We start from the raw sequence: 26424 nt of genomic DNA on the forward strand, positions 1-26424 counted from the left end.
TTCTGTCCTCTGGCCTGACAGCAGCAGCCCTCCTGCATCTGAGGGGCAACTTAATTCCCAGGCTCATCAATTTCTTCTGAGGCAGTAAAACTTGTGGAACTAACTGGTAGCAACGTCTCAGGGGATGAACCTCTCCAGCTCAACTATTCAGTCATTTGAAAACATTGTTCACTGTCCATGGGGTCCTGGCCCCACTGGGCTCTCAGGAGTGTCAGAGCAGTCTTGAAATGAGTGGGGTTCAAGTCCTGATCAGCTGTGGGACTCTGGGCATGTGTTTTCTCTCCTCTGGGCTTGTTTCCTCATCAGCAAATTGAGAGGGATGAATTGATACAGTCTGATGATCCTTTCACGTTAGAGAATGGAACACGTGGATAGTTAACATTCAGATCCAGGGAAGGAGGCTTAGGCGCAGGCAGTGCAATGCTGGGCAGTGTGTGCCAGAGTAGAAGCTGTGCCTGTGGCTTGGGTGTTCAGGGAGTATTTCTGGGAGGAAGTGGGGTTCAAATGGCAGAAGAATGGAAGGATGTGGGTGTGTGGGAGAGCAGTGTGGACAAATCCAGGGACCTGGGGGGCACGGTATATGCAGAGGAGCCACAGGAAATAGAATGGAAGGGAAAGACTGCCTGTACAAATTTCCAGTAGGGAGAGGGTCCATGCATCCATTCCCCGGGTTCTCTGGCTTCATCCTGACCTTAGAGTAAGGCTAGCTGTGAGACAGACCTTGGGGAAGTTACTCAAATTTTCTGTACTTCAGTGTCTCATCTGTAAAATGGGAAAATAATAGAACCTGCTTCATAGGAATGCTATGAGGAACATAAAGCCTTTGCAATAGTGCCCCCCTCCCACCCCGGCCCCTCAGCAAACCAAGGCTACATGCTGGCTGTTACTATATGTTAGGTGTCTTAGGGTTTGTTCTCGTGCCCTTCTGACCTGTATTTTTTTTTTAAGAAGGCACCTTGGTCTTTCCATTCCCCTGATAAACATGAAATAACTGTAGCTCAGTGATAAAGAGGCACTTTTCCTCATGTTGCTAGTAGTTGTTTCAAATAGATCTGGGGATACTGACCAATGACCTAAGAATATCGTTGTTGTTACAACATGTGATAATATGTTGTTCTATGTACTGTTCCTGTTGCTTAGCAATACTAACTACTACTACACAATGGAAACATGTTTGCCGTGGAAAAAGGGCAGTAACTAAATCAAAGGGATTCTTCAGAGACTTGCTTGATATACATTCTTAAGGCATGATTTTCTTTTCTTTTTTTCAAAAGAAGATTTTATGGTGATAAAATACATATTAAATTTACCACCTTAACCATTTTAAACAACTTCTATAAGCTTCAAGAATAATTAACACAGTGTTAGTTTCATGTGTACAATATAATGATTCAACAATTTTATACATTTCTCAGTACTCATCAAGATCAGTGTATTCGGAATCCCATTTTATCTGTTTCACCCATCCCTCCATCTGTCTCCTCTCCAGCAACCACCAGTTTGTCTTCTGAATTTAATAGTCTGTTTTTTTTGCTTGTCTTTTTTTCTCCTTTGTTCATGCATTTTGTTTCTTAAGTTCCATATATGAATGAAAGCATATGGTATTTTTCTTTCTCTAACTTATTTCACTTAACTTTATACCCTTTAGTTCCATGTATGTTGTTGCAAATGGCAAGATTTCATTCTTTTTTATGGCTCAGTAATATTCCATTGTACATATATATCATATCTGATTTATTCATTCATCTATCAGTGGATACTTGGGCTGTTACCTATTGTAAATAATGCTGCAATAAACATAGGAGTTCAGACTAAAGGAAGCTGTCAACAAAATAAAAGACAACCTAGTGAATAGAAAAAGATATTTGCAAATAATATATCTACTAAAAGGTTGATATCCAAAATATATAATGAACTTACACAACTCAACACACACACATTACAACAACCCAAAATGAATAATCCAGTTAATACATGGGCAGACAACCTGAATAGACCTTTCTCCAAAGAAGACATACAGATGGCCAACAGACACATGAAAAGATGCTCAGCATCACTCATCATCAGGGAAATACACATTAAAATCACAGTGAAACATCAACTTTACATTGTCAGAATGGTTAAAATAAAAAACATAAGAAACAACAATTGTTGATGAGGATGTGGAGAAAAAGGAACCATCATACAATGTTGGTAGAGATACAAACTGTGGAAAAGAGTATGGAGTTTCCTCAAAAAGTTAAAACTAGAACTACCCTACAATCCAGCAATCCTAGTACTGAGTATTTACCTAAAAGAAAATGAAAACACTGATTTGAAAAGACATATGCACTCCTACGTTTATTGCATCTTAACTATGTTTAAGTGTACACATTAGTGGTATTAAGTACTGTTTTTCCTTTTAATTTATTTTTTCTTAAAAATAAAAATGTTCTTGTTTACTCCCCTCCTTATGTTTAAAATTTCTTTATTTCAATTTCTCCCCTATTCTAAGGGTAATATTTACTTGTTATAACAAATAAAAAAATACAGAGATATATAAAGAAAAAATCTCTCCTGACCTCCTCTCATATCCCACCTTTATAAGGTAATCAGCTTTGACAGCCAGGTTCCATGCTTTTCTTCCAGGTCATACAAACTTTATCTATCCATCCATCCATCTATCCATCCATCTATCCATCATCCATCTATCCACATACACGCATACATATAAAGTTCTTTTAAAATATATATATTTTTGGGACGCTTGGGTGGCTCAGTGGTTGAATGTCTACCTTTGGCTCAGGGTGTGATCTTGGGGTCCTGGGTTCAAATCCCACATCTGGCTCCCTGTGGGGAGCCTGCTTCTCACTCTGCCTCTGCCTCTGCCTCTCTTTCTGTGTCTCTCATGAATTAATAAATAAAATTTTAAAAATATATACATTTAGTATAAAGAGAAGATAAGTATAAAGAACATATGTAGAGATATTGGCAAAGGGTTTTATGTTTTAGTAAAGCAAGTATTTTCATTGTATTTATTCCCCTCCAACATACACACAATGTTAGGCATTGTGTAAATATAAAAATTTTTCCTTTTCATTTCCAATCATACACTTGTTTAAAAAATAAACTACATGGTGCTAATGTTAATAACTGCATTTTCCATGATGTGGATATGTCACAAATTATTTAATTGTTATTGTCATTTTGAACAAGTTATTAAGGAAGGTATATCAACTCGGGCCTTTTTTCTTCCTTGACAATCTCTCAGGACCCTGCAGAGAAAATCCAGGGTCAAAGAGGTGAGCAGTTCTCTAACTCCTGACAAATGTGGAGAAGAAATTCTTCAAGTAAGCCTTTTTACTAATCACACTGCCTTCAGCAGTGATGAATGTGCCTTCTCCTCCCTGTGAAATACTATCATGATTTTTAGTATTAGCTATTTTATTCTTTTATTTTTGTCTCTGTGGAAAACAGAACCTTGTTTTCATCTCTTTTGACTGTTGAGTGCATTTCTCTATAATCACCTGATGTGTAGCTGTGCTCACTGAGCTTAGCTTTATCTGCCTCGTTCCAGCATGGGATAGCCAATTCCAAATCAGGGCCGTGGCCTGACTTGGCCCTTGCACCTGAGAAGTACTAAGCTATAAAATGAGACATTTAATGTTCGCACTTTTTCTTCAGCATAAACCATTGGAAACAAGTTTTATTTTTATTTTATTTTTTAAGGTTTTATTTATTTGAGAGAAAGAGAGCACGCAAGTGAGTGAGCACAAGCAGGGGGAACAGAGGAAGAGGAAGCAGCAGATTCCCCACTGAACAGGGAGCTAATGTGGGACTTGATGTGGGGCTTGATCTCAGAACCCCCTGATCATGACCTGAGCCAAAGGCAGCTGCTTAATTGACTGGGCCACCTCCAGGAGTCTTAGACTCTGGTTGTTAAATTTTCATTGTGAATTCTTTTAAGGACCTTTCATGTGCTGAGAAGTTTATATGCAGCTGGAAATGTTATGGGGCAAGAATTTATATTGAATAATTTATTATGTTAGAATATACCTTATTTTATTTAAAAAATAAAATTAGCATTGTTGGTTTGGTATTATAATATTGTTAAATTAAGGACATACTTAGTTTGTTATGAATTAACATAAAAGACTAAGATAAAGTATACATATGGTTCTTGGCCAAGAGAACACTAATTTGCAAATGTGGACCAAAAATTTTACATGAATGTTGGCAATCTCTACTTTGTTGTCATAAAAAGATTTATTTATTTATTTATTTTTGAGAGAGAGAGAGAGAGTGCAGCAGGGAGGGGCAGAGGGGGAGGGAGAGAGTGTCTCAAGCTGTGGGGCTCAATCTCACTACACTGTGATCACGACCTGAACTGAAACCAAGTTACTCGGTTAACCGATTGTGCCACCTAGGCACTCCTCTTCTTAAGACAATCTTTAGATCTTCTGGCCCAAAAGATTCTAAATAAGTTAAGTCCAACATTTTAGAGTATGTATACCTGCTTCCTGAACTGCTATTTTGTGTGTGGATATGTGTGTGTGTGTGTGTGTGTGTGTGTGTGTTTAGGCTCCACATCCATGGGGCTTGAACACACGACACTGAGGTCAAGACTGGAGCGGAGATCAAGAGTCTGATGCCTAACTAAGCCAGCCATTGGCTTGAACTGCTATTTTATTTTTTTGAACTTTTAAGATTTTATTTATTTATTTGAGAGAGAGAGCACAAGTTGGGAGGAGGGGCAGAGTGAGAAGCAGACTCCCCACTGAGCAGGCAGCCCAGAACCGGGACTCAGTCCCAGGACCCTGAGATCATAACCTGAGCTGAAGGCACCCACTAAACCAACTGAGCCACTCAGGCACCCGTGAACTGCTATTTTATAGTCACTGGTAACCATACATACAGTAAGGAACATGTATTAGCATCTTTGAAACTCATAGCACAAAGCATACCATCAGGGATAGAAAACATGGAGTATAGAAATCAAGATTTCTGGGAGAGTAGTTCTTTATAGTTAAGAGTCTGTTTCTTGGTTTGCCTCTTCCTCCCCCCATGGTTGTCTGTTTTGTTTCTTAATTACACATATGAATGAAATCATGCGGTATTTGTCTTTCTCTGACTTATTTCAGTTAGCATATTATTTATTTTTGTGTGTGGTGTGAAAAAATGGTCCAGTTTTGTACCTCTTTGTGTTGCTGCCCAGTTCCCACTGGGTAGTCTTGCCTGCTTTGTTGAAGATTAATTGACCACATAGTTGTCGGTTTTCTATTCTGTTCCTTTGAAATGTGTGTCTATTTTTTGTGCCAGTGCCATGCTGTTTCGATCACTACAGCTTTGTAATAGAACGTGAAGTCTGGAATTGTGCTGCCTCCAGCTTTGCCTTTCTCTTTCAAGGTTACTTTGGCTATTCAGGGTCTTTTGTGGTTCCATACAAATTTTAGGAATGTTTGTTTCAGCTCTGTGAAAAAATGCTGATGGTATTTTGATAGAGATTGTATTAAATGTGTAGATTGCCTTGGGTAGTAGAGACTTTTTTCAGTTTTTAAAAAGATTTTTAAAATTAATTTATTTGCCCAAGAGAGAGACAGACAGACGGACAGACAGACAGAAAGCACAAGCAAGGGGAGCAGGAGAGGGAGAAGTAGGCTCCCTGCTCAGTGGGAGCAGAGAGCCTGTTGTGGGGACTCAATCCCAGGACCTTGGGATGGTGACTTGAGCTGAAGGCAGATGCTTAACTGATGAGCCACCCAGGTGGGTCACCAGGTGCCCCAGGTCATAAAGACATTGTAACAGTATTTGTTCTTCCAATCCATGAGCATGGAATGTCTTTCCATTTTTTGTACCTTCTTCAATTTCTTTCATGAATGTTTTATAGTTTTGGAGTACAGGTCTTTCACATCTCCAAAAGGTGAAAGGTTTATTCCTACACTTACATTTACTCCTAGGTATCTTATTATTTTTGGTCCAATTGTAAAAGGATTGTTTTCTTTTTTTAAGATTTTATTTATTTATTCATGAGAGAGAGAGGGAGAGAGAGAGAGAGAGAGAGAGGCAGAGACACAGGCAGAGGGAGAAACAGGCTGCACGCAAGGAGCCTGACATAGGACTTGATCTCGGGTCTCCAGGATCATGCCCTGGGCTGAAGGCAGGCGCTAAACCGCTGAGCCACCCGGGCTGCCCAAGGATTGTTTTCTTAATTTGTTTTCCTGCTGCTTCATTTTTGATGTGTAGAAATGCAAGACTGCTATACACTGATTTTGTATCCTGTGACTTTACTGAATTTGTGTATCAGTTCTAGCAGGTTTTGGTGGAGTCTTTTGAGTTTTCTATATAGAGTATCACATCATCAGCAAATAGTCAAAGTTTTACTTCCTCCTTACTGATTTGGATGCCTTTTATTTCTTTTTGTTGTCCAATTTCTGTGGCTAGGACTTCCAGTATTATGTTGAATAGAAGCAGAGTGAGTAGTCCTGTTCCTAGCCTTAGGGAAAAGCCCTCAATTTTTCCCCACTGAGGATGATATTAGCTGTGGGTTTTTTGTATATGGCCTTTATTATGCTAAGATATGTTCTCTTAAAATTTTGTTAAGAGTTCTTATCATGAATGGCTGTTGTACTTTGTCAAATTCAGTTTCTACATCTGTTGAAGTGATCATATGTTTCCTATCCTTTTATTAATGTGGTGTATCACGTTGATTGATTTGAAAAAAACTGAACCACCCTTGCAACCTAGGAATATATCCCACTTGATTGTGGTGAATGATTCTTTTAATGTACCGTTGGGTTCAGTTAGCTAGTATTTCACTGAGAATTTTTGCATCCATGTTCATCAGGGATACTGGCCTGTAGTTCCCTTTTTTAGTGGAATCTTTCCAGTTTTGGTATTAGGGTGATGCCGGCCTCATAGAATAAATTTGGAAGTTTTCCTTTTCAATTTTTTGGAATAGTTTGAGAAGAAAAATTATTAACTCTTCTTTAAATGTTTGGTAGAATTTGACTGTGATGCCATCTGGCCCTGGATTTTGTTGGGAGGTGTTTTTTTTTTTCCTGGTTCTATTTCTTTGATAGTTATCAGTCTGTTCAAGTTTTCTATTTCTTCCTGTTTAAGTTTTGGTAGTTTATGTGTTTCTAGGAATTTACCCATTTCTTCCAGTTTGTCCAATTTTTTTAACTTCATCAAAATAAAAACTTCTGCATAGCAAAGGAAACAACTGACAAACTAAAATCAACCTATGGAATGGGAGAAGGTATTTGCAAATGACATATCTGATAAGGGTTAGTATCCAAAATATATAAAGAACTTATAAAACTCAGTACCCCAAAAACAAATAATCCAATTTAAAAATAGCAGAAGACATGAACAGACATTTCTCCAAAGAAGACATCCAGATGGCAAAGAGACACATAAAAATATGCTCATCATCACTTACCACTGGGGAAATGCTAATCAAAACTACAATCAAATATCACCCTATACATGTCAGAATGGCTAAAATCAACAACACTGGACACAATAAGTGTTGGTGAGGATATGGAGAAAAATGAACACTCATGCACTGCTGTTGAGAATACAAGCTGGTACAGTACTCTGGAAAACGGTATTTAGGTTCCACAAAAAGCTAAAAATAGAACTACCTTATGACTCCAGCAATTGCGCTATTAGGTATTTACCCAAAGTATACAAAAATACTGGTTTGAAGGGACACATGCACCTTAATGTTTATTACTGATGAAAGGATAAAGAAGATGTGATTACACACACGCACACACACACACACACACACACAAAATGGAATATTACTCAGCCATAAAAATGAAATCTTGCATTTGCAATGACATGGATGGAGCTACAAAGTATTATGCTAAGTGAAAGTAGTCAGTCAGAGAAAGACAAATACCATATGATTTCACTGACATGTGAAATTCAGAAATAAAACAAACAACCATGGGGGGGGGAGAGAGGCAAACTAAGAAACAGATTCTTAACTATAGAGAACTATATAGATGATTACCAGAGAGGAGAGCGGTGGGAGTGGATTAAATAGGTGATGGAGATAAGGAGTGCGCTTGTGGTCATTTCCGGGCGGCACGGGACGGAGTGGCCAATGACCTGCAGAGCAACATGCCTAAGTTTTATTGTGACTACTGCGACACATACCTCACCCATGACTCTCCATCTGTGAGAAAGACACACTGCAGTGGTAGGAAACACAAAGAGAATGTGAAAGACTACTAACAGAAATGGATGGAAGAGCAGGCTCAGAGTCTGATCGACAAAACAACCGCTGCATTTCAACAAGGAAAGATACCTCCTACTCCATTCTCTGCTCCTCCTCCTGCAGGGGCAATGATCCCACCTCCCCCCAGTCTCCCGGGTCCTCCTCGCCCTGGTATGATGCCAGCCCCCATATGGGGGGCCCTCCCATGATGCCAATGATGGGCCCTCCTCCTCCTGGGATGATGCCAGTGGGACCTGCTCCTGGAATGAGGCCACCTATGGGAGGCCATATGCCAATGATGCCTGGGCCCCCAATGATGAGACCTCCTGCTCGTCCCATGATGGTGCCCACTCGGCCAGGAATGACTCGACCAGACAGATAAGGAGAGACAGGAACCTCTTTATATTCATTTTATATTACTTGTTCTACTTCACCAGGAGATCATGGTGCTGTGACTCTGGGTATTTTCTAAGAAGAGAGTTAATTAAAATTCAAGCAGAACTCAATGAAATCGAGACCAAAAGAACTGTGGAACAGATCAACAGAACCAGGAGTTGGTTCTTTGAAAGAATTAATAAGATAGATAAACCATTAGCCAACGTTATTAAAAAGAAGAGAGAGAAGACTCAATAAAATCATGAATGAGAAAGGAGAGATCACTACCAACACCAAGAAAATACAAATGATTTTAAAAACCTATTATGAACAGCTATACGCCAATAAATTAGGCAATCTAGAAGAAATGGACGCATTCCTGGAAAGCCACAAACTACCAAAACTGGAACAAGAAGAAATAGAAAACCTGAACAGGCCAATAACCAGGGAGGAAATTGAAGCAGTCATCAAAAACCTCCCAAGACACAAGAGTCCAGGGCCAGATGGCTTCCCAGGGGAATTCTATCAAATGTTTAAAGAAGAAATCATACCTATTCTACTAAAGCCGTTTGGAAAGATAGAAAGAGATGGAGTACTTCCAAATTCGTTCTATGAGGCCAGCATCACCTTAATTCCAAAACCAGACAAAGACCCCACCAAAAAGGAGAATTACAGACCAATATCCCTGATGAACATGGATGCAAAAATTCTCAACAAGATACTAGCCAATAGGATCCAACAACACATTAAGAAAATTATTCACCATGACCAAGTAGGATTTATCCCTGGGACACAAGGCTGGTTCAACACCCGTAAAACAATCAATGTGATTCATCATATCAGCAAGAGAAAAACCAAGAACCATATGATACTCTCAATACATGCAGAGAAAGCATTTGACAAAATACAGCATCCATTCCTGATCAAAACACTTCAGAGTATAGGGATAGAGGGAACTTTCCTCGACATCTTAAAAGCCATTTACGAAAAGCCCACAGCAAATATCATTCTCAATGGGGAAGCACTGGAAGCCTTTCCCCTAAGATCAGGAACAAGACAGGGATGTCCACTCTCACCACTGCTATTCAACATAGTTCTGGAAGTCCTCGCCTCAGCAATCAGACAACAAAAAGACATTAAAGGCATTCAAATTGGCAAAGAAGAAGTCAAACTCTCCCTCTTCGCAGATGACATGATATGCTACATAGAAAACCCAAAAGCCTCCGCCCCAAGATTGCTAGAACTCATACAGCAATTTGGCAGTGTGGCAGGATACAAAATCAATGCCCAGAAGTCAGTAGCATTTCTATACACTAACAATGAGACTGAAGAAAGAGAAATTAAGGAGTCAATCCCATTTACAATTGCACCCAAAAGCATAAGATACCTAGGAATAAACCTAACCAAAGAGGTAAAGGATCTATACCCTAAAAACTACAGAACACTTCTGAAAGAAATTGAGGAAGACACAAAGAGATGGAAAAATATTCTATGCTCATGGATTGGAAGAATTAATATTGTGAAAATGTCAATGCTACCCAGGGCAATTTACACATTTAATGCAATCCCTATCAAAATACCATGGACTTTCTTCAGAGAGTTAGAACAAATCATTTTAAGATTTGTGTGGAATCAGAAAAGACCCCGAATAGCCAGGGGAATTTTAAAAAAGAAAACCATAGCTGGGGGCATCACAATGCCAGATTTCAGGTTGTACTACAAAGCTGTGGTCATCAAGACAGTGTGGTACTGGCACAAAAACAGACACATAGATCAATGGAACAGAATAGAGAATCCAGAAGTGGACCCTGAACTTTATGGTCAACTAATATTCGATAAAGCAGGAAAGACTATCCACTGGAAGAAAGACAATCTCTTCAATAAATGGTGCTGGGGGGATCCCTGGGTGGCGCAGCAGTTTAGCGCCTGCCTTTGGCCCAGGGTGCGATCCTAGAGACACGGGATCGAATCCCACATCGGGCTCCCGGTGCATGGAGCCTGCTTCTCCCTCTGCCTGTGTCTCTGCCTCTCTCTCTCTCCCTCTCTCTGTGACCATCATAAGTAAATAAAAAAAAATTTAAATAAATGGTGCTGGGGAAATTGGACATACATGCAGAAGAATGAAACTGGACCACTCTCTTTCACCATACACAAAGATAAACTCAAAATGGATGAGAGATCTAAATGTGAGACAAGATTCCATCAAAATCCTAGAGGAGAACACAGGCAACACCCTTTTTGAACTCGGCCACAGTAACTTCTTGCAAGATACATCCACGAAGGCAAAAGAAACAAAAGCAAAAATGAACTATTGGGACTTCATCAAGATAAGAAGCTTTTGCACAGCAAAGGATACAACAAAACTAAAAGACAACCTACAGAATGGGAGAAGATATTTGCAAATGACATATCAGATAAAGGGCTAGTTTCCAAAATCTATAAAGAACTTATTAAACTCAACACCAAAGAAACAAACAATCCAATCATGAAATGGGCAAAAGACGTGAAGAGAAATCTCACAGAGGAAGACATGGACATGGCCAACATGCACATGAGAAAATGCTCCGCATCACTTGCCATCAGGGAAATACAAATCAAAACCACAATGAGATACCACCTCACACCAGTGAGAATGGGGAAAATTAACAAGGCAGGAAACAACAAATGTTGGAGAGGATGCGGAGAAAAGGGAACCCTCTTGCACTGTTGGTGGGAATGTGAACTGGTGCAGCCACTCTGGAAAACTGTGTGGAGGTTCCTCAAAGAGTTAAAAATAGACCTGCCCTACGACCCAGCAATTGCACTGTTGGGGATTTACCCCAAAGATTCAGATGCAATGAAACGCCAGGACACCTGCACCCCGATGTTTCTAGCAGCAATGTCCACAATAGCCAAACTGCGGAAGGAGCCTCAGTGTCCATCGAAAGATGAATGGATAAAGAAGATGTGGTCTATGTGTACAATGGAATATTACTCAGCAATTAGAAACGACAAATACCCACCATTTGCTTCAACGTGGATGGAACTGGAGGGTATTATGCTGAGTGAAGTAAGTCAATCGGAGAAGGACAAACAGTGTATGTTCTCATTCATTTGGGGAATATAAATAATAGTGAAAGGGAATATAAAGGAAGGGAAAAGAAATGTTGGGAAATATCAGGAAGGGAGACAGAACATAAAGACTCCTAACTCTGGGAAACGAACTAGGGGTGGTGGAAGGGGAGGAGAGCGGGGGGTGGGGGTGACTGGATGGCGGGCACTGAGGTGGACACTTGACGGGATGAGCACTGGGTGTTATTCTGTATGTTGGTAAATTGAACACCAATAAAAATTAATTTATTTAAAAAAAAAAAGGAGTGAGCTTGTGATGAGCACCGGTGTTGTATGGATGTGTTGAATCGCTAAATCTTGTACAGCTGCAGCTAATATTACACTATATGATAACTGGAGTTTAAACAAAAAGTTTAAAAAATAATTTTTTTCCTTTAACCTCAATTGCAAGTATATTTCTAATTTATCCTGAAGTATGCTTAGAGTTTTAATGGGTCTCACTGGCGGTCTATTTCTCTGGCTTCTGGGCTGATGACAGGAGGGAACCAGACCAACATCTTTGAGTTCCTCCTCTGGGGACTCTCAGAGTGGCCAGAACAGCAGCACATCCTCTTCCTGCTGTTCCTGCAGATATACATGGTCACTGTGGCTGGAAACCTGCTCATTTTTCTGGCTATTGACACTGATGCACATCTCCACATGCCCATATACTACTTCTTCACCAGCCATGTGCAGACATCCTTTTCACCTCCACCACTGTTGCCAAGGCCCTGGTGAATATCCAGACTCAGAACAGGTTCATTTCCTACACAGGCTTCCTGGTTCAGCTCTACTTCTTGACTGCAAGAAACATAGACATTTTTCTCCTGGCCACAATGGCCTATGAATTCTACATGGCTATATACCACCCTCTCCACTACAAGATTTTCACCCTTGGGCCACCACCCGCCCCCCTCCCCCATGCTTTCACAGGTGCTGCCTGCTTGTTACGTGCCTCATGGCCAAGACCCACACCTTCCTCACATTCTACAACATCATCCCTGACTATTTTTGTGATCTGGGACCATGACGAAAGCATTTTTCTCTAACATGAATTTGATGAGTCTCTTCCCTTGCTCTTGGTGGAGTGTTTTAGCCCTTATATTTCTTTTTTTTTCTTTATTGAGATATAATTTATATACAGTAAACTGCATAGATCAGTAAGTTCAGTATGTTTTGACAAAATGTATTACATATTATCATATTATGATCATTCTACTCAAAATACTTAATATTTTCACTATCTCAGAAGGTCCTCATGCTCTTTTCTAGTCATCCTCCACACTGAGGCAACTACTGATCTGATTTCTATCACCATAGATTAGATTTACTTGTTCATGAACTTCATATGAATGGAATTATACAGTATGTACGTAGTATGTACTCTTTGGGGTTTGGTTCCTTTTGCTCAACATAATGTTTTTGAAATTCATCTATATTGACGTATGTGTCAGTAGTTTGTTACTTTTTTGTTGCTGAGTAATATTCACTTGTATGGATTTACAGTGATAAATTTTTTCTTATTCATTCTTCTATTGATTAATATTTAGCTTATGTCCAGTTTTCAGCAACTGTGAATAAAGCTGCTATGCACAATTTCTCTTTTTTCTGCCATGCACATTCTTATACAAGGCTTCTTGTGGACATATTTTCATTTTTCTTGATGTATACCTAGGAGGAGAACTGCTGTGCCAAAAGGTAAAGTATGTTTAACTTTCTTAGACCATGCCTGATAGTTTTCCAAAATAGCTGTATCAGTTTATGTTCTCACTCTCAATATTTGAGAGTTCCACGTACTCCACATCCTCATCAACACTTGGTATTGTCAGTCTTTTAATTTTAGCCACTCTACAGCCCTCTTATATTTTGACATCTTTTTCTTTATCTGTATTATATCAGCTATCTTCAGTCTTTATTTTTCCTAAGAGAGACACCAGTGATTCTCACTTTGCTGTCATCTCCCTGGTCTATGGGACAGCTCAGTAGAGGAGTCCAGAAACCACTGTTTTGTACACAGTGAAAATGCCCCAGGAACAAAGGCATAAAAGACTCTCTGGGAAGAGATCTCAAGGCCAGAATCTCTTTTTCATGGGTTCATTGAGATGAGCAAAGAATGCAACCTTGGGAAGGAAGAGATAAAATGAAACTAATAAAATTAATAATAATAATAATAATAATAATAATAGCAGGTACCCTTATGGAATACCTATTGGGCATAACATTTATTGCTTACATATATTGTCATTTAATATCTCAAGAATTCCATAAATTTGGGCTTATTTATTCATTTTAGAGATGACAAAACTGAGGCTGAGGCATAAATTGCCAAATGTCACCCAGCTTGTAAGTGGAAGGAAGATACAGGATTTGTACCAGGTCTTTCAGACTCTAAGGAGGGTAGTACTCTCACTATTGTTTCCCAGAGACTTTCTTCTGGAGTTTAGCATTCAGATTTCTTAGAGCCTCCACTAGCTATCTGACTAGTGAGAGAAACACATGACCCACTAATGTCCTGGACATGAGGTGGGATTCTTTACCTGACCCATTTAAATCTCACCAGTTCCACCTAAAATAAAGTAATTCTTAGAAAAGATCTTCTCTAAGCCCAGATTTCTTGCTTTAAACAGTGATCAGTATTCATAGAAGGGTCCCTGAGTTGTGGACTTAGCTAGTGTGGAAGAAGTAAGTGGAACTACCTGGATAAAGATGAAAGTGAGACTATCAACACAATACTTACTCTATATCCATTCTCCAATTATAACAGGGCTATTAATTCCCTTTGGAAAGATTCCTTCATCTCATTGTACGTGATCTTAATTTGGGGCAGTCAACTCAGGTATCCTGACTTTGCACTATATTAAATTGAAGGGATCATTGCAGGATGCTTCCCACATGGTCTCTGGGACTTTGACTCCTGAGTGGAAATATACAAGAACTGAAGAAAGACTAGAGTCACTCATTCTAGTGGTGGTACCCAGGAGAGATACTCAGGGACTCTCTGTCCTCAAGAACCTGTGAGGCTTCCTGAGCCCTATCTATGCAAAGATAATCTTTCATTGTCTCTTTGATACTATGATCTCACTCATATCCTTCCAATAATTTTTTTCTCTGCATAAGGAAACTAGTTGATTTCTGTTACTTGTAAAGAACCAGTAGGGACCACCATGTATTCCTTTACATTTCTCAGTCTCCCCTACACTTAGGTTCAGGTTATGAGCAGAAGTGTTGTGTCGCTTCTGGTCTAAGTTAATGACCTATGTACCTCCTCTATTCCCCTCTTCCCTGCTTCAGGGACCTTAGTTGTTGAGTTCTCAGTTCAAGGTGGTAAAGCCTCTGTCAACTTAGGTTCTTGAATATGTGGAGCAGAGCTTTCATGACATATGGACATACGGCATGATTGAGAAATAACCTTTGTTGTGTTAATTCCTGAGATTTGAAGGTAATTGTTATCTCAGTATAGCCAACCTTATCCTTATTAAAAGGGAACACAAATTGATAGAAACAAAATGTGACAAATTCAGTGCTGTGGCTTCTGACACACATTCACAAAAGAACATTTGTCTTTGTTTCAATTTCTTTCACTTCCCCAACAAAAATTATTTCTTCCTCTGGAAAGGAATCATCAGATTCAATACTGTTTTTCAGAGTACTCCTAAATTTTATGTTTGCCTTGGTGGTAAAAACTCTGTGTAGCAAGGCATTATATCCATCTTATCTTCTGTAGTATCACAGCATATTTCATACAGAGCATGGAACAATGAATATTTATAGAATGAATAGCTGTTCCCCAGATTTCTCAAGGAGTTATATAATACTGTTTTTCAATGACCTGATGACTGTAGTGACACTATCTAGAGTTTTTTGTGGTCAAAGTATCACTTGTTTCCATGACTTTGATTATGGAGAGGGTCTTATCAGCTCAGGGTATCGTCTGGGCTTAGTTAGATACTTTCTTAGTTGTCATTTTTTTGCTGCTTATTCTTTAAAAATGTATTCTCTAGTCAGAATAAAGAAATTTCTACCCAACATTTTTAAAAAAGATTTTATTCATTCATTCACGAGAGACACAGGGAGAGAGAGAGAGACAGAGACGTAGGCAGAGGGCAGGCCCCATGCAAGAAGCCTGAAGTGGGATCCGATCCCAGGACTCCAGGATCATGACCTGGGCCGAAGGCAGGTGCCAAACTTCTGAGCCACCCAGGGATCCCCTCAACCCAACATTTATTTTAATTTTTTATTTACTTATTTTTCATTAACAGTGACATGCTCTGCATACTGGTAAAAATTTTTTTTAAGTATGTCAAGTTATCTGCTTCTTGTGCTACAATTATTTTAGGACCATAGCTTTTAAACAGTATTGATAAAATAAATTTATTATTAAAAAATAATTTAAAAATAAACAGTATTGATTCTGAAAAAAGAGAAGCTTGGGAAGATGGCAGAGTAGGAGGACCCTGAGCTCATGCTACCCCACGTTTACAACTAGATATTATCTACATCCAAGTCAATAAACCAGAGAGAGATCTGAAGACTGGCAGAGCAACTAGACATAGAGAAGAAGCTGCATCTGAAAGGTTGAGGAGGTCAGAAAGTTGGAGGGAGGCTGGCTGGCAGGAAGGAGGGAGCTGTGCACAAGGAGAGGGCAGAGAAACAGGCCCTCGTGCCATCAGATCACCGGGGGGAGACTAATTCCTATAACACTTGGCTTTAAAAACTGAAGGGACTGAATTCCTTGGCTCTGGATAAGCAGTGAGAATTGGCGCCTGGAGCTTTGAAACTCACTTTCCCCAGCTGACCCAGCACTGGGCAAACTGGGAGGATGAGTGATAGCTGGGTCATGGCCCTTAAAAAGATAGCAGCCTGTGTGGTGAGGCAACATAAAAATGGCAGTTTACACAATACTAGGGGCAAACAGGGAACAGATCTGTTCATACTGATTTCAGAATGTGTTGGGGGACTTCTCCAAAAATGCGGAAGATGGAAGGTGCCATTTTCTTCTCACTGTCCCCTACTATTAACACAGAACCACCAGGACTCAGGGCTGTATGGACACTTTTGGCCTCAGCCTACGGATCAAGGCAAATTTTATTAAAGCTCTATGCATGCAGTGCCCAGCCATAAGGTGCAGAGAGAGCTTCTACTACACCCCCAGCCACCATCATGCATCCTGTCTGGCCATGCCCAGCCCTTGCCTGCCAGCTGCACCCAGCAGTAAGTCGCTGGCCCCCCAGTGGGCGGCTCCTAGCTGCCATAGCACTTTGGGGGACTTGGCATAGGATTACTGGTCCAGCTCAAATTTTGCCAACACTGCAGCCCTGCTCAAAGCTGGCAGAGCAGGCATGCCCCCTCCAAGCAGGCCTGCTTGGGTCCTACAAATGCCACAGAGAGTAGGCAGAGCCCACAACAGGCAGAGTTAGTGCAGGTGACTATACTGGAAGAAAAAGTGACTCAGAGACAACAGCAGGCTATTAAAAAAACACATATTGGACACTCTCCTGAAGGGCCAAGGCCAAGTTATGATGAACTGGGGACACTGCACTGCAGAGTACTCCAGGAACTCCTTTTCATAAAGTCACTACTTTCAAGAGCAGAAGATATAGCTGACTTTCTTAACACAGAGACATAGACACAGACAGGCGGACAAAATGAGAATAGAGAGAAATTTATCCCAAATGAAAGAATAAGACAAGACCACAGCCAGAGATCAAAGCAAAACTTAGCTCTCATGCTTAGTAGAGAATTTAAAGCAATGGTCATAAGGATATTCACTGGACTTCAGAAAAGAGTGGAAGACATGAGTGAGACCCTTAACAGAGATACAAGGAATAACATAGGAGAGATAAAGGGCTCAGTAAATGAAATGGGAAACACATTTGATGCAAAGAATAGCAGAATGGAAGAAGCAGAGGAAAGAATTAGTGACCTAGAAGACAGAAGAATGAAAAGTCGTCAAGCTGAACAAAAGACAGAAAAGAGAATTACATAAAAACAGAACAGACTTAGGTAATTCAGTGATTCCATCAAACACAATAACCTTCATATTATAGAAATCCCAGAAATAGAAAAGAGAGAAAAGGGGACAGAAAATGTATTTGAAGAAATAATAGCTGAAAACTTCCCTAATCTGGGGTAGGAAACAGATATTTAGATCCAAGAGGCACAGAGAATTCCCACCAAAATCAACAAAAGCAGGGTGATACTAAAACTTATTGTAATTAAATTCCCAAAATATAGTGATAAAGAAAAAAGTCTTAAAAGCATCAATACAAAAGAAATCATTAACTTAGAAGGGAAAGCCCATAAGGCTAGAAGAAGATTTTTCAATGGAAACTTTGCTCGCCAGAAGAAAGTGGTAAGATATATTCAAAATGCTGAATAGGAAAAATGTGCAGCCAAAATATTCTATCCAGCAAGGCTATCATTCAGAATAGAAAGATGGTGTCCCAGACAAACAAAAACTAAAGGAATTCATGACCATCAAACTAAGCCTATAAGAAATAATAAAGGCAAATCTTTGAGTGTAAAGGAGAGACCAAAAGTGACACAAAAGGAAACAAAAGGAGTAAAAATTAATATTTCCATAAAAATCAGTCAACGAATTCACAAAAAAGGGATATAAAATATAGTAACAAATACTTAAAACATAGGGAGAAGAGAAAAAGAATGGGTTCAAATTTAAATGATCATCAACTTAATATGGACTGCTATATACAGAAGAGGTTATATACAAACCTAATGCTAACCATATATTAAAACCCACTAATCAACATGCAAAGAATAAAGAGAAAGATACCCAAATATATCACTAAAGAAAATCAGCAAAACATGAAAGACAGAAGACAAGAAGGGATCAGAGAAAATTGTCAGAAGTAACTACAAAACAAAACAAGTAATAAAATGGCAATACTTACTTTGAATGCTAGTGGACTAACTCCTTTAATCAAAAGACATGGGGTGATGGAATGGATTAAAAAACAACAACATCACAAGACCCATCCATATGCTTACAAAAGTTTCATCTTAGACCTAAAGACATCTGCAGATTGAAATTGTTGCCATTTCTACATCTATCATACAAATGGATGTCAAAAGAAAGCCGGAGTAGCAACACTTATTTCAGATAAAATATACTTTGAAACAAAGACTCTAACAAGAGACAAGCACACTATATAAAGGGGCAAAAGTGCCTGGTTGGCTTAATTGGTTAAGTGTCAGACTCTTGGTTTTGGCTCAGGTCATGATCTCAGGGTCGTGGGATCAAGCCCCATGTTGGGCTCTATGCTCTGCATAGAGTCTGCTTGGGATTATCTCTCCCTCTGCCCCTCCCACTGCTCTCTCTCTCTCTCTCTCTCTCTCTCAAACAAACAAACAAATCAAACAATCCAACAAGAAGACATAACAAATTCGAATGTTTATGTACCCAAAATAGGAGCACCCAAATACGTAAAACAGTTACTAACAAACATTAAGGAACTCATTGATACTAATACAATAATAGTAGGAGACTTTAACACCTCACCTACATCAATGAACAGACCATGTAACCAGAAAATAAACAAGAAAACAATGGTTTTGAATGACACACTGGACCAGATGGACTTACAGGTATACTCAGAACATTCCATCCTAAAACAGAAAAATACAGTTTTACACTGTATATGGAACACTCTCCAGAATAGATCACATATTAGTGCACAAAACCAGCCTCAACAAATTCAAGGTGATTGAAGTCCTACCATGCATCTTATCTAACCACAGTGCTATGTAACTGGAATTCAACCACATGAAAAAATCTGGAAAGATCACAAACACATGGAAGTTAAATAGCATGCTCCTAAACAATAGGACAGAGAAGGTAGGATGGAGGAGGTGGGAGGGAGAAGGAGGTAAGAGGAGGTGGGAAGGAGGAGGGAGAAAGTGGGAAGGAGGGTGATGAGGATCTCAGCAGGGTTGGTGACTGAGATTGTGGCAGGACTCCGAGTGTATGTTGGGGTCTGTGTTGTGGAGACAGCCTCCAGACTTGGGTGTGCATTGCTGTTCACAAGGCGTGTTACCCCACCATCCCTGTAATGGATGTGGAATGAGTTTCCGGGTGCGAGTTACAGGGGGATGTTTCTCATTTCTCTGGGGGCTGTTATTCAGGTGTGGTGTGACACTCTCCCCCAAGAAATCAAAAAGTACATGGAAACATGAAAACACAACAGTGCAAAACCTCTGGGATGCAGGAAAAGTGGTTCTAAGAGTTTATAGTAATACAGGCCCACCACAAAAAGCAAGAAAAATCTCAATTAAACAACCCAAACTTATACTGAAAGGAGCTAGAAAAAAAAAAAACACAAACAATACCTAAAATCGGCAGAGGAAAGGAAATAATAAAGATTAGAGCAGAAATAAATGATACAGGAACAAAAACACAGACAAACAAACAAAGAACATATCAATGAAACCAGGAGCTGGTTCTTTGAAAAAAATCAATAAAACTGATAAATCTTGAGCCAGGCTTATCAAGAGAAAAGAGAAAGGATTCAAATAAATGAAATAAAAAATGAAAGAGGAGAAATAACAACCAACAATTATAAGAGAATATTATGAAAAGCTGTATGCCACCAAAATGGAAGAAATGGATAAATTCCTACAAATATATAAACTACCAAAATAGAAACAGGAATAAACAGAAAATTTGGACAGACCGATAATCAATACATTGAATCAAGAATAAAAAATCTCCCAATAAACAGAAGTCCAGGGCCAGATGGCTTCACAAGTGAATTATACCAAACATTCAAAGAAGAATTAATAGCTATTCTTCTCAAAGTATTCCAAAAAATTGAAAAAGAAGGAAAGCTTCCAAATTCATTTTATGAGGCCAGCATTACACTGATACCAAAACCAGGTAAAGACAACACCAACAAGAACTACAGGTCAATATCCCTAATGAACATGGATACAAAAATCCTCAGCAAAATACTAGCACACTGAATCAAACAATACATTAAAAAAAATCATTCACCATGTCAAGTGGGATTTATTCCTGGGTTGCAAGTGTAGTTAAATATTCACAAATCAATCAATATGACACATCATATCAATAGGAGACAGTATATAAAACATGATCACTTCAATAGACACAGAAAAAGCATTTGACGAAGTACAACATCCATTCGTGATAAAAACCCTCAACAAAATAGGTTTAGAGGGAACATACCTCAATATAATAAAGGTCATGTATGAAAAACCCAAGCTAACATTATTCTCAATGGAGAAAACTGTAAATCAGGAACAAGACACAAAATAAGGATGTCCACTTTCACCACTTCTATTCAACATAGAACTGGAAGTCCTAGCCACAGCAATCAGACAACGACAACAACAAATAAATAAAAGGCATCCAAATAAGTAAGGGAGTAAAACTTTTACTATTTGCTGATGACATGATACTCTATATAGAAAACCCAAAAGACTCCACCAAAAAACTACTAGAACTGATACACAAATTCAGTAAAGTCACAGGATACAAAATCAAAGTATAGCAGTCTTGCATTTCTACACATCAGTAATGAAGCAGCAGAAAAACAAATTAAGAAAACAATCCTTTTAGAATTGGACCAAATATAATAAGATACCTAGGAATAAACATAAGTGTAGGAATAAACCTTTCACCTCTTGGAGAGGTGAAAGACCTGTACTCCAAAACTATAAAACATTCATGAAAGAAATTGAAGAAGGTACAAAAAATGGAAAGACATTCCATGCTCATGGATTGGAAGAACAAATACTGTTACAATGTCTCAACCTACCCAAAGCAATCCACACATTTAATGCAATCCCTATCAAAATACCAACAGATTTTTTTCACAGAGCAGGAACAAACAATCCTAAAATTTGTATGGAACCACAAAAGACCCTGAATAGCCAAAGTAACCTTGAAAGAGAAAGGCAAAGCTGGAGGCAGAACAATTCCAGACTTCACGTTCTATTACAAAGCTGTAGTGATCGAAACAGCATGGCACTGGCACACAAATAGACACACATTTCAAAGGAACAAATAGAAAACCTAGAAATGAACCCACAACTATATGGTGAATTAATATTTGAAAAAGTAAGAAAGACTATCCAATGGGAAAAAGACAATTTCTTCTACAAATGGTGTTGGGACAACTGGACAGCAACATGAAGAATGAAACTGGACCATTTTCTTACACCATATACAACAATACACTAAAAACCATTTAAGGTCTTAAATGTGAGACTGAAACCATTAGCACCCTAGAAGAGAACACAGGCAGTAACCTCTTTGACATGGCTGTAGCAACTTTCTTCTAGATATATCTCTTGAGATAAAAGAAATAAAATAAAAAATAAAATACAGACACTACATCAAAATATAAGGCTTCTGCACAGAGAAGGAAAAAATCAACAAAATTAAAAGGCAACCTACCAAATGGAAGAAGATATCTGCAAATGACATATCCATTAAAGTGTTTGTATCCAAAATACATAAAGAACTGAAAAAACTCAACATCCAAAAAATAAATAGTTCAGTGAAAAATGGTTAGAAGATATGGACAAACATTTCTCCAAAGAAGACATCCAGATAGCCAGCAGATACATGAAAAGATGTTTATCATCACTTAACATCAGGAAATGCAAATCAATACTACAATGAATGATCACTTCATGCCTGCCAGAATAGCTAAAACCAACAACACAAGAAACAACAGGTGTTGGTGAGGATATGGAGAAAGGAAACCCTTTGCCCTGTTGGTAATGCAGTCCTTCTCTCTGCCTTAGCCTTACACCCAGGCAGTAGGTCTGGGCTCTTTCCCTCCCTAGGTCGCTCAGAGAGGTGACTTTTTTTCAGTAAACCTTTGGGATTTCGATTTCCCCAGGAAGATGGAGGATGGAACACCCACTCTTGGGTCTAATATTTCCCCTTGACCCAAAACTTCCCACAAAAATGTCTCAAAAAAATCTTCCTGAGACTTAAACCTTCCATCCCACCCAATAACTGTCAGTTCTCCAAGACTGAAGTGGAGCGAGTAACTGGGCATATTTGAGGGGCCACTTTTGTATCAGAGATGAATGGAGTCAAGAGATAGCCACCTTCCCATCCTGCTCTGTTCAGAGGAATAAAACAGATTTCTTTTTCCAAAAAAAAAAAAAAAAAAAGTGACTGCAGCCACTCTGGAAAGCAATATGGAGTTTTCTCAAGAAGGTAAAAATAGCGCTACCCTACAATCCAGCAGTTGCACTATTGGGTATTCCCCAAAGAATACAAAAACACTAATTCAAAGGGTACATGGACTTGTGTTTACTACAACATTATTTACAATAGCCAAGATACGGAAGCAGCACAAGTGTCCATCGATAGATGAATGGACAAAGAAAATGTGGCATATGTATACAATGGAATATTACTCAGCCATAAAAATGAATGAAATCTTGTCATTTGCAAGGACGTGGATAGAGCTAGAGAGTATAATGCTAAGCAAAATAAGACAAAGAAAAATACCCTATGATTTCACTCAGATGCGGAATTTAAGAAAGAAAATAAATGAGCAAAGGGAAAGTGAGAGAGAGAGAGAGAGAAAGAAATAGACTCTTAATTACATAGAGAACAGATTAATGACTAAGAGGGGAGGTGGGTGGCAGGTTGGGTTAAATAGGTTGATGGGGATTAAAGAGTCACATGTGATGAGCACCAGCTGTTGTTTTGAAGTGTTGAATCACTATATTGCATTCCTAAAACCAATATAAAACTGTAAAATAAAAAAATTTTTAAAGGAAAAAGAAGGTGGAGCTTTATTCTTAGTTTGCTAGGAGATTTCTTTTTTTAAGTCATGCATGAATGTTGAATTTTGTCAAATATTCTTCCTCTATTAATTACATATTTCTTTCCTTTATGATGTGAAAAATTACATTGCTTCTCTAATGTTAAGCCAACTTTGCATTTCTGTGACTAATTGAAGTTGGCCATGATGTCTTATCTTTCATGCATATGGCTTGATTCAGTTATTAATATTTTGTGTAAGAGCTTTGTATCTATGTTCATGAGAGAGATTGGGCTCTACCTTTATTTTCTCATTCTGATGTTTTCAGATTTACGTGTCAAAGTTATTGTAACTATAAAATGAATCATGGGTCATATCTTCTTTTTTTAATTCTCTGGAAAGCTTTGCATATATTAGATTTGTTTATTCTTTAAATGTTTGATTGAACCCATCATTGAAACCACCTGGGCCTAGAGTTTGTGAGAAGATTTTTAACTATTTTTTTAAATTTTATTTATTTATTCATGAGACACACAACACACACACACACACACACAGAGAGAGAGAGAGAGATATTTTTAATTATTGTTTTAATATTTTAGTGGTTATAGGATTATAACACAGCTCAGAGTGAAAATGTTTCACTGTTGTCCTCCCAGGTCAAACAGCCTTCTCAGAGGCCTCCTTGGATCAGCAAATGCCTCTAGGGAGGAAAAAAAGCAATTCCAGGTGTGTAGGCTCCCACTGCTAAGTGACTTCTCTGGGCTTGGTCCACTCCTGGTGTCTACTAGGAAAACCCCAATAGCCTGGTAGCTATTTGATGTCTTTTCTTCTTTTTAAGATTTTGGTAAAATATGCATAACATAAATTTTACCATTTCTTAAAAGATTTTATTTATTTATTTGAGAGAGAGAGCACACAAAAGAGAAGGAGTGGGGGGAGGGGAAGAGGGAGAAGCAGACTTGGGACTCAATCCCAGGATCCTGGGATCATGACCTGAACCGAAGACAGACACTTAACTGACTGAGCCACCCAGATGCCCCAATTTTTACCATTTTTAAGTTTACAGTTCAGTGGCATTAGATACCCTCATTGTGTTGTGCAGCCATCATGACCATCCACCTCCAGAACGTTTTTCATCTTCCCAGACTTAAATTCTATCCCCAGTAAAAAATAACTCCCCATTTGCTCCCCAGCTCCTGGTAACCATTGTTCTGTTTTCCATCTCTATGTATATGACTATTCTAGGAATCTCATATAAGTGGAAACATACAGTATTTACCCTTCTCTGTATGACTTATTCTTTGATGCTTTTAAGATATGATCCTCTCAATAGATGCAGAGAAAGCATTTGACAAAACACAGCATCTATTCCTGATCAAAACTCTTCAGAGTATAGGGATAGAGGGAACATTCCTCAACATCTTAAAAGCCATCTACAAAAAGCCCACAGCAAATATCATTCTCAATGGGGAAGCACTGGGAGCCTTTCCCCTAAGATCAGGAACAAGACAGGGATGTCCACTCTCACCACTGCTATTCAACATAGTATATGTATCCAACATAGTACTAGAAGTCCTAGCCTCAGGAGTCAGGCAACAAAAAGAAATAAAAGGCATCCAAATTCGCAAAGAAGAAGTCAAACTCTCCCTCTTCGCAGATGACATAATACTGTACATAGAAAACCCAAAAGACTCCACCCCAAAACTGCTAGAACTCATACAGCAATTCGGCACTGTGGCAGGATACAAAATCAATGCCGAGAAGTCAGTGGCATTTCTATACACTAACACTGAGACTGAAGAAAGAGAAATTAAGGAGTCAATCCCATTTACAATTGCACCCAAAAGCATAAGATACCTAGGAATAAACCTAACCAAAGAGGTATACCCTAAAAACTACAGAACACTTCTGAAAGAATTTGAGGAAGACACAAAGAGATGGAAAAATATTCTATGCTCATGGATTGGAAGAATTAATATTGTGAAAATGTCAATGCTACCCAGGGCAATTTACACGTTTAATGCAATCCCTATCAAAATACCATGGACTTTCTTCAGAGAGTTGGAACAAATCATCTTAAGATTTGTGTGGAATCAGAAAAGACCCTGAATAGCCAGAGGAATATTAATAAAGAAAACCATAGCTGGGGGCATCACAATGCCAGATTTCAGGTTGTACTACAAATCTGTGGTCATCAAGACAGTGTGGTCCTGGCACAAAAACAGACACATAGATCAATGGAACAGAGTAGAGAACCCAGAAGTGGACCCTCAGCTTTATGGTCAACTAATATTCGACAAAGCAGGAAAGACTATCCAATGGAAAAAAAGTCTCTTCAATAAATAGTGCTTGGAAAATTGGACATCCACATGCAGAAGAATGAAACTAGACCACTCTCTTATACCATGCACAAAGATAAACTCAAAATGGATGAATGGAATATTACTCAACCATTAGAAACGATAAATACCCACCACGTGCTTCGACGTGGATGGAACTGGAGGGTATTATGCTGAGTGAAATAAGTCTATCAGAGAAGGACAAACATTATATGGTCTCATTCATTTGGGGAATATAAAAAACAGTGAAAGGGAATAAAGGGGAAAGGAGAGAAAATGAGTGGGAAATATCAGAAAGGGAGACAGAACATGAGAGACTCCTGACTCTGGGAAACAAACAAGGGGTGGTGGAAAGGAAGGTGGGTGGGGGGTAGGGGTGACCGGTGATGGGCACTGAGGGGGGCCCTTGATGGGATTATCACTGGATGTTATGCTATATGTTGGCAAGTTGAACTCCAATAAAATAAAATAAAATAAAATAAAATTTTAAAAAAAGACATTTTTAACATTTCATCTGGCTTTTTTAGTTGTCTTCATTGAGGGGGTTGGTCTGAATTATAAGAAACTGGAGGCCCTTGGTCCTCATGCCAAGGATTAGGTAATTGAGCCAGGTGAAACAGCCCTTGAGAAGACACTG

At 38.9% G+C, this 26424-nt stretch overlaps 2 pseudogenes; both read left to right on the forward strand.

Annotated features, from left to right (window-relative positions):
* The first annotated feature begins 8112 nt into the window (after positions 1-8112).
* On the forward strand, positions 8113-8675 carry LOC121473652 (annotated as a pseudogene).
* Positions 8676-12166: 3491 nt separating this feature from the next.
* LOC121473198 lies at positions 12167-12704 on the forward strand (annotated as a pseudogene).
* The last annotated feature ends 13720 nt before the right edge of the window (positions 12705-26424 follow it).

The sequence above is a fragment of the Vulpes lagopus genome, chromosome 12 (assembly GCF_018345385.1).
Source record: "Vulpes lagopus strain Blue_001 chromosome 12, ASM1834538v1, whole genome shotgun sequence".
NCBI lineage: Eukaryota > Metazoa > Chordata > Mammalia > Carnivora > Canidae > Vulpes > Vulpes lagopus.